This window comes from Arvicanthis niloticus, chromosome 13 (assembly GCF_011762505.2).
Source record: "Arvicanthis niloticus isolate mArvNil1 chromosome 13, mArvNil1.pat.X, whole genome shotgun sequence".
NCBI classification, from domain to species: domain Eukaryota; kingdom Metazoa; phylum Chordata; class Mammalia; order Rodentia; family Muridae; genus Arvicanthis; species Arvicanthis niloticus.
The window spans coordinates 34,894,217-34,902,158 of NC_047670.1; positions in this window are offsets into that span (position 1 = coordinate 34,894,217).

Consider the following 7,942-nt stretch of genomic DNA (forward strand, 5'->3'; position numbering starts at 1 on the left):
CAATATTCGTTGATTTACCAAGCTGGACTTTGATGGTATCTGTACTTTAGTCTGTCATGAGTTCTCAGTCAAGGGTGAGTAGACATGTATAGTGTCTCCCCAGGAAAAGTTTTGTTACATATCACCGTGGCCCACGAATGATTTTTATGGATGATAGACCAGTGTGTATAAAAACTATCAACCACCAGCTCCCTCCTGTGATGACTGCAGCCCGAGACTCCTTGCCTACAGAGACCTTCCACTGAGTCTAGGTAAACCTGCCCTTAACTTGTATACAATTGACCCGCCTCCTTGATTTAGGTGAGTTTCTGGGCTGCTCCTGTTGTTGATGTATGAGTGTATGGTCCAGCCCACCCAATCCCAGATTTTCTGTGCCTATGCCTGTGTATCCTTTCTTCATTCTTTTATCATCCCTGCCAGGTTTCCAGAACCAAAGCCAGGCAGCCATGGCAGCATCTGGATGGGCAATGTGTACCTTTTGAGTTATTGGCCATGTGACTTGCTGATGCCATAGTTCCCAGTGGAATCCTAGGACATATGATGACAGCAGAGGTTGCTTGCCTGTGTGGGCTAGAGCTTTTTTGTTTTCTAGCCATCCATACCCTGGCTAGTCAGTCGTCTTTGAACTGCTTGAGTGGCACCAGATGTCCTGGGATGTGACACATGAAACATGTTAAATATGTTATCCTACATATATTACCAAGAAATGAATGTTTCTTTTAGAATTCTCCTGAGCTTTGTCCCACGTTATCGTCTCAATAGATGGCTGATAGTAAGACACAGGTGGCTGAAACTGATGCAAGGTTTTTTTTTTTTAATCTCTAAAATTCAAAAAAGTAAAGCAACCAATTTTCTCCTCCCTTTCTTTCCTCCCTCTCTCCCTCCCTTCCTCCTTCTCTTCTTTTCTCCCTTATTTCTTTCTTCCTTTGTGGCTACGAACTCCAGAAGCCTCAGTGTTTGTCTTGAGTCTTTCAACTTTCTCCTTTAAACAAACATTTCAAACTTATGAGAGAGAGAGAGAGAGAGAGAGAGAGAGAGAGAGAGACAAAAGAGAGAGGAGAGAGGAGAGAGAGGAGAGAGAGAGAGAGAAGAAGGGAGGGAGAGAGACAGAGAGGGAGAGGGAGGGAAGGAGACAGAGAGGGAGAGAGAGGGTGTGGGGAGAGTCCCTTGGAACTAGAGTTACAGGCAGTTGTGGTGTGGGTACTGACTGGGAACTTAACTCTGGTCTTCTGGAAGGGCAGGGTGTGCTCTTAAGCTCAGAACTCCCTCTTCAGCCTCAAGTTTACTCTTTCTTTTTCTAAAAAAAAAAAGTGCCTATCATGCTTGAACCCAGACTACTTTGAAAGTATAATTCCAGTGCTTTAGATTTCCTCTACCACCAAAAGTCTAACTGGCCCCTTCCTCAAAGACAGGTTCCAGTTAGGAAGGCTCGCAGTGCCGGGCCCTTGAAGATGGAAAGCTTGTTGGGCTGCGTCTGGTTGCAGCTTGGCTATCTTCACATTTGGTGCTCGCCATGCTGTACAGAGACTGTGACTGGCAGCTGTCTTCTAGCTGCGCAGTTGAGAATCACCAAAACAGAGCTACGGATGCTGCGGTGCTAGGCTGAAGATACAGAGGCGGATGCAGGCGTGGAGGCTCTCACCAGGCATAGTCCTGCTAGGACCTGGCACCATTGCACAGTACCTGCCATGATGCACGATGCATGGCTGGCAGCCAGGCAACAAGTCAACAGATGTTGGCCTGTCCTGGAAGGCTGCTCTGCCCATGGCTTCCACCTGTGGTCATTTTATCAGGGATGCTGGGATAGCGGCCTATCTTTGACCCTGTAGCTACCCGTTTTGATCAAAGGTGTTTTATGGATGGATTGGTGAGAAAAAGAGAGATTGTTAAAGATGCCTTTTTAGAGAAACCCATGTGAAGATGTTGCCCTGCTGATGGCCGATGCTGGCCATGATGAGGCCAGTGATGAATACTTTGCCAACCCTGTCCTGTGTAGTCCTCCTTGCAAACCTGTGATCTAGGATGAACAGATCCAGACAACTGGTTTTTTTCCCCCCAAAGCTTTTGTGGAGTGACTTCTCACTGAATTGCAATAGTATTTTGTCTTTTTTTTTTTTTTTTTTTTGTAGTCTCTGTTTCTGAAATTTTTTTTTAATGTGAAAAATCCTTATCAGCCAATGCTGTAAGCTAAAAATAACTTGCTGGTTGGGTGGGGCAGGGATAAGAAACCACCGGATCTGTTCGAGTCAGTGACTTTTACAGAGATGAGCCGCATGAACTCAGGGTATTAGGCTTGACCTGCTGGTGGTGTCACAGGAATGTATGTTTAATGTCACAACAATTTGCATATGGCCTTACAGCCCATCGGTCTAGGGCGGGGCATCCTTAAAGCAGTGTGAAATACTTCTTCAGAGTGTATTTTAGCAGGGCCGGCCAGCCATGAGTTATTTTGGAGGCTTTGGCGGTTGTAAGCCTTGCCAACTAAACTCACGTCAGTCAGACATATGTCACTGAAAATATCCTCATTACTTTAATGAGGATCACTTGGCATTCCTCAAGTGTGGGCCCGGCTCCGTTTATGAGAAAAAGTCCAGAATGTTTTTGTTATAGCTCTTTCTTTCATAAGATAATTGCACATTCTTTTGTTGAAAATTATTTTTACTATTTAAACATCTTTAGTTACATGCATACACACAAATATATATATATAAATATATATACACACAAATATATATATACATACATATATACATATATGTATGTGTATATGTGTATGTGTATATGTGTATGCATATATATATGTGTATATATATATATATTTATGCCAGGGACAAAGTATGGAGGTCAAGAGGATAACTTGTAAGAGCTGGTTCTCTCCTCTGTAATTTGGGTCCTGGGGAATCAAACTCAAGTCATCAGGTTTAGTGGCAGGCATCTTTATCTGCTGAGTACATAGGTAGCCAGAAAAGACATTGAGACAAGGCTAACTCTTTTTTTTCCCCCTTGAAAACCAATTAATTTGACTGGGATTGCTTACAGGAATGTGGGTGAACCAATTAATGCTACTGCGACTTATTTATTCACAGGAATATGGGTGAAGGATTACTTACAGGAGCAAAGCTGACTAAGAGACAACACCACCACCAAAGGCAGGGCTAACTTGTGTATGATCTAAGGAAGAAGAGAAGACTGAAACATCACACCGAGGAAAGGACAAACTTCCATCAGTGACTTGTTCTCCTTCCTTTAAAACTAGGTTTTATGGGGGCTGTAGAAATGGTTCAGTGGTTAAGAGTCCATACTGCTTGTGGTGGTTTGAATGAAAATGGTCCCCATTGGCTCTTTGGGAGTGGCATTATTTGAAAGAATTAAGATATGTGGTCTTGTTGGAGTGGGTGTGGCCTTGTTGGAGGAAGTGTGTCACAGTGGCGGGGAGCTTCTGACTTTTTTGTTTTGTTTTGTTTTCGAGACAGGGTTTCTCTGTAGCCCTGGCTGTCCTGGAACTCACTCTGTAGACCAGGCTGGCCTCGAACTCAGAAATCCACCTGTCTCTGCCTCCCAAGTGCTGGGATTAAAGGCGTGTGCCACCACTGCCTGGCGGCCGGGAGCTTCTGAAACCTCAGAGTTTCAGAAGCTCAAGCCAGGATATCCTCCTCTTCCTGCTATCTGCTGATCCAGATGTAGAGCTTTCTAGTACCATGTCTGCCTGCATCCCACCATGCTTCCCATCATGATGAATAGGGACTAAACTTTTGAACCTATAAGTGATCCTTAATTAAATGTTTTTCTTTATAAGAGTTACAGTAGTCATGGTGTCTCTGCACAGCAATAGGGCATTGACTAAGACTGCTCTTGCAGTGGACACAAGTTTGGTCCCTAGCACCCATCCTGAGCATCTCACAACTGCCAGCGACTCCAGCTGCAGAGGGATTTGATACCTCTGCCTTCTGAGGGGCCCTGCACTCATGTGCACATACCCACACACATACATTTACCTAAAAATCAGAGACATCTTTAAAACCTCTGATTTATTTATTTATTATTTAATTATTTAATTAATTTATTTTTGAGACAGAGTTTCATGTAGTCCAGACTAGTCTTAAGAAAATCTCTGTGTAGTCAAGATTGGCTTTGAGAACTCCTGATCCTCAAGCTTTTATTCTCAAGTGTTGGGATTACGTGTGTGCACCACCATTTCCCACTGAAAACTATGTTCTTAAATAGAGTTTGTTTTGGATATTAAGTTTACTATGTATTGCACAGCTTTCAATACAAAATTAGTAGGTGGTACTGATTAAATTGAGACTTGGTAATCCTCTAAATGGTGTTTGGAATTGTTGGACAGGAAGCTCTAGTTCTGAGATCTTACAATCACAGATACAGCTTGCACTCAAGTTTATGTCGACAGTGTCTGGTGGCTTACTTAAGAACCAAAATGGTCACATGGCTTTTCTAGTTAGATGTCTTTACCCACATTAGAGGTGAAAAATTGAGCCATAGGTTTGATAGTGACCTTAGGAGTATTCTTAAAAATCAGAGCAACACATGGAGACAAGCTTTGGTCCCAAGAAGTGCTGAGGTCCACAGAGCACAGACTCAGTGTGATTTCACAGCAGGCCTGGGAGTTGGGTGTCAGTGACTGAACCCAATGCTCATGAATGCCAGGCAAGCACTCTGCCAAGTGAGCCACATCTCCAGCCCTGCTTATTATTTTTGACAAATTCTTGTCATCACGGCTTGTTGCGACTGGTTGACCTTCGTGAGCCTTTAGTGAGTCAGGTTAAGTGTGTTTCCTTGTGTGAGTCAGCTCCATGTTTATGGAATCCCAGAGAAGTCATTTGTTTGTGGTTCTGAGTTCATGTCTGAACATACATATGCGTTACAGAGGTGACTGTAGGGCACTTTGACAACACTGTCAGAAGGTTGATATATATATATATATATATATATATATATATATATATATATGCCAAGAAACAAATCATCAATATCTCCAGTTTCCATGGGTGTGTTGTATGGACCTTGTACATATCTGCTGCCTGTTGTATCTGTAGGTTTTGAATCCAGAGATTCACATTGTTTCCTGTTGTATACCAGAGGCCTACAGGTATGTGATTTGGAGTATTCAGAATTGCATCTCCAAGTTAAGCTCAGCAGTTGCAAACCGTAAACCATTTCACTGCCTCCCTTAGATGATTTGGTAAACATAAGAACAAAATGAGCCCAAGGTTTCTTTTAAATGGCAGTACATTTGCTTAAGAAAGAAGAAAATAGAGTTTACAAAGGAGCACGGAACATTCATCTTCCTTTCTACCCTGACTTCAGCCTGAGAAATCAGGTCCCTTAAGGGAATATATTATTTTTAACTAGCCTTTACCGCCCATAGTAATTTAAGAAATAATTTAGTCTTTTAAACATCTGCTTTGCTAAAAGTGGCATTCTATTAAAGCCTGCTGCCTTTTGTCTTCTGACTGTACACTTATGGAGGAGCTGGGGCATAATTTGTATCTTCTACCCCCCCCTCCTCCCCAGACTCTGTCAGCCAAGCAGAAGGGGTGATTATCTTAAATTCTTGTCTCGATCGTTTTACAGGTAGTAAAATTTATCATAGAGTGTCATTCATTCCCCATCATGCTTCACTGTGTTCCTGGCAATGTTCTAAAGCCTCTTAGGGAACACAAAACACTCAGGAGTTTTGGGGCTGTGTAGGTCTGTGTATCTGAAGTAGTATGATCCAGGCAGTGAGAGTGTAGGTCCAGGTATTACCAGACTCTTGTCATGGTTTCACTCTTTTATGCCCTGCATAGGCTCATGTTCTGTTTGGTCTCCATCTTGTGTTGTCCGAAGGTTGTGGGGCCTTTAGGAGATAGGAAATGACTGGTAGAAGTGGGGCTTCAGGGATGGGCCTTTGGGGATTACACCCACTCTTGATTTCTGACTATGCTCTCTGGTTCTTGGTCTGCTGGCATATGAGGAAATTCTGCCACATGCTCACACTGCCATGAACTCCCCTCTCCCACCCCATGATAGACTGAAATTCTTCTAAAACCATGATCCCAAGCAAATTTTCCTCTTTTGAGTTGTTTCTGTCACAGTGATATGAAAGTAACTAATTTAGAGACAAATCAACTAACCCAGCCTGGAACAGTAAGAGGAAACTTACAGTATTTGCTCTTGAGTTAGGTCTATAGGACAGGCTTGAAACTGCCAAGCAACTGGAGGGGAGATTAGGAATGGGCTGGGCAATGGAGATACAGTTAGTGAGACACTTCAGAAGGCTCCATGGGCCATGGCAGAAAGGCAGGGTTTTATGTGATGCAGGAAGCCCTGGAACAGCAGTGGGTAGGAGTCACCAATGTGTAGGCTATTGGAAGATCACTCATGGAGGCTGGATGGACGGAAGCAGTGTATGGTAGGAGGCAAGAGACGGGTTAGGAGGCTGGGCACCAGAGCAGCACAAGTAGCCACTGAGGCTAGTTGGAGGACAAGCATGGAGAGATGCAGGGACTGATGAGGTAGAAGGGAAGAGGCAAGGGAAGCACCCAGGAGGGTGTGATGGCGCTCAGATGAGATTTAGAATCGCCTAGGAGACATATCTGGGTGTATCTCTGAAGTGTTTTCTGAGACATTTAATTAAAGAAGGCTAAGCCCGAATGTGGGTGACACCCCCGTGGGCTGATGTCCTGGATTGAATAAAAAGGAGAAAGCAAGTTGACCGCCAACATTCACACCCCCTCCCACTTTTTTTTTTTTCTTCCTGGCTGTGACCAATTGTGTCAGATTCTGTCAGATTCCTGTTGCCATGTTTAGAACCAGACTCACCATCACACTAACCTTGCTGCAATACAGTATATCCTCAAACTGATGCTTTTGCAAATGTGTTGATTGGTTTTGTCCACATGTCACAAACTAGAGCCACCTGGGAAGAGGGAATCTTAACTGAGGAATTACTTCCACCAGACGGCCCAATGGGCATATTTATGGCAATATTTTCTTGATTGATGTGGGAAGGCCCGGCCCACTCTAGGTAGTGCCATCCCAGAGTAGGTGGTCATGGACTGTATAAGAAAGCAAGCTGTGTGAGCCGTGGAGAACAAGACAACAAGCAGCTCTTCTGTGGTCTCTTCGTCAACTTCTGCTCCTGGTTCTGCCCTGATTTTCCTCCATAACGGGCTGTCATTAGGCCATGAAGGTCAAATAAACCCTTTCCTTCTCAAGTTGATATTTTATCACAGCAACAACAGAAAGTAGCTAGGATAGTCATGTAGTTTGAAAAGCAACTATATGAACAGATTTCAAGATTCTGGCTTATTTAGGTGAAAGAAAAAAATAGATGTTGGATGTTGTGCTTTGGACTAGAATTTGACTGTTCTGAGTGAGACTCACTCTTGGCTTTAGGGCTAAGAACAGAACAAACTCTGTTTCTTGTAGCTTGGGAAACTTGCACATGTTACTGGAGGATTTCCTCAGAGCAGAACTGCCCAGACCAGAGAGGTGGGGACTCTGCATGGGCTACCACTCAAAAAGGCCTGTCTGCCTGCCTTTCATCCTTCCTTCCTTCCTTCCTTCCTTCCTTCCTTCCTTCCTTCCTTCCTTCCCTCCTTCCTTCCTCCCTCCCTCTTTCCCTTCCTTTCTTCCTTCTTCCCTCCCTTCTCTGCATTCCTTTCTTTTAAATTTGTATATATAGCTGGGTGTGGTGGCATACACTTTTAATTCTTTAATCAGGAGGCAGAAGCAGGTGGACTTTAGTGAGTTTGAGGCCAGCCTGTTCTAAATGGGATCCAAGACAGCTAGGGCTAGGTAGAGAGACCCTGCCTCAACTATGATTTCGCACCAAATCCATATATATGTACTGTATTTACATCTTCCCTCCCTTCCTCCAATTCCTGCATCCCCCTCTTGCTCTAATTCATGGCCTCTTTTTCTTTAATTATTATTGTTA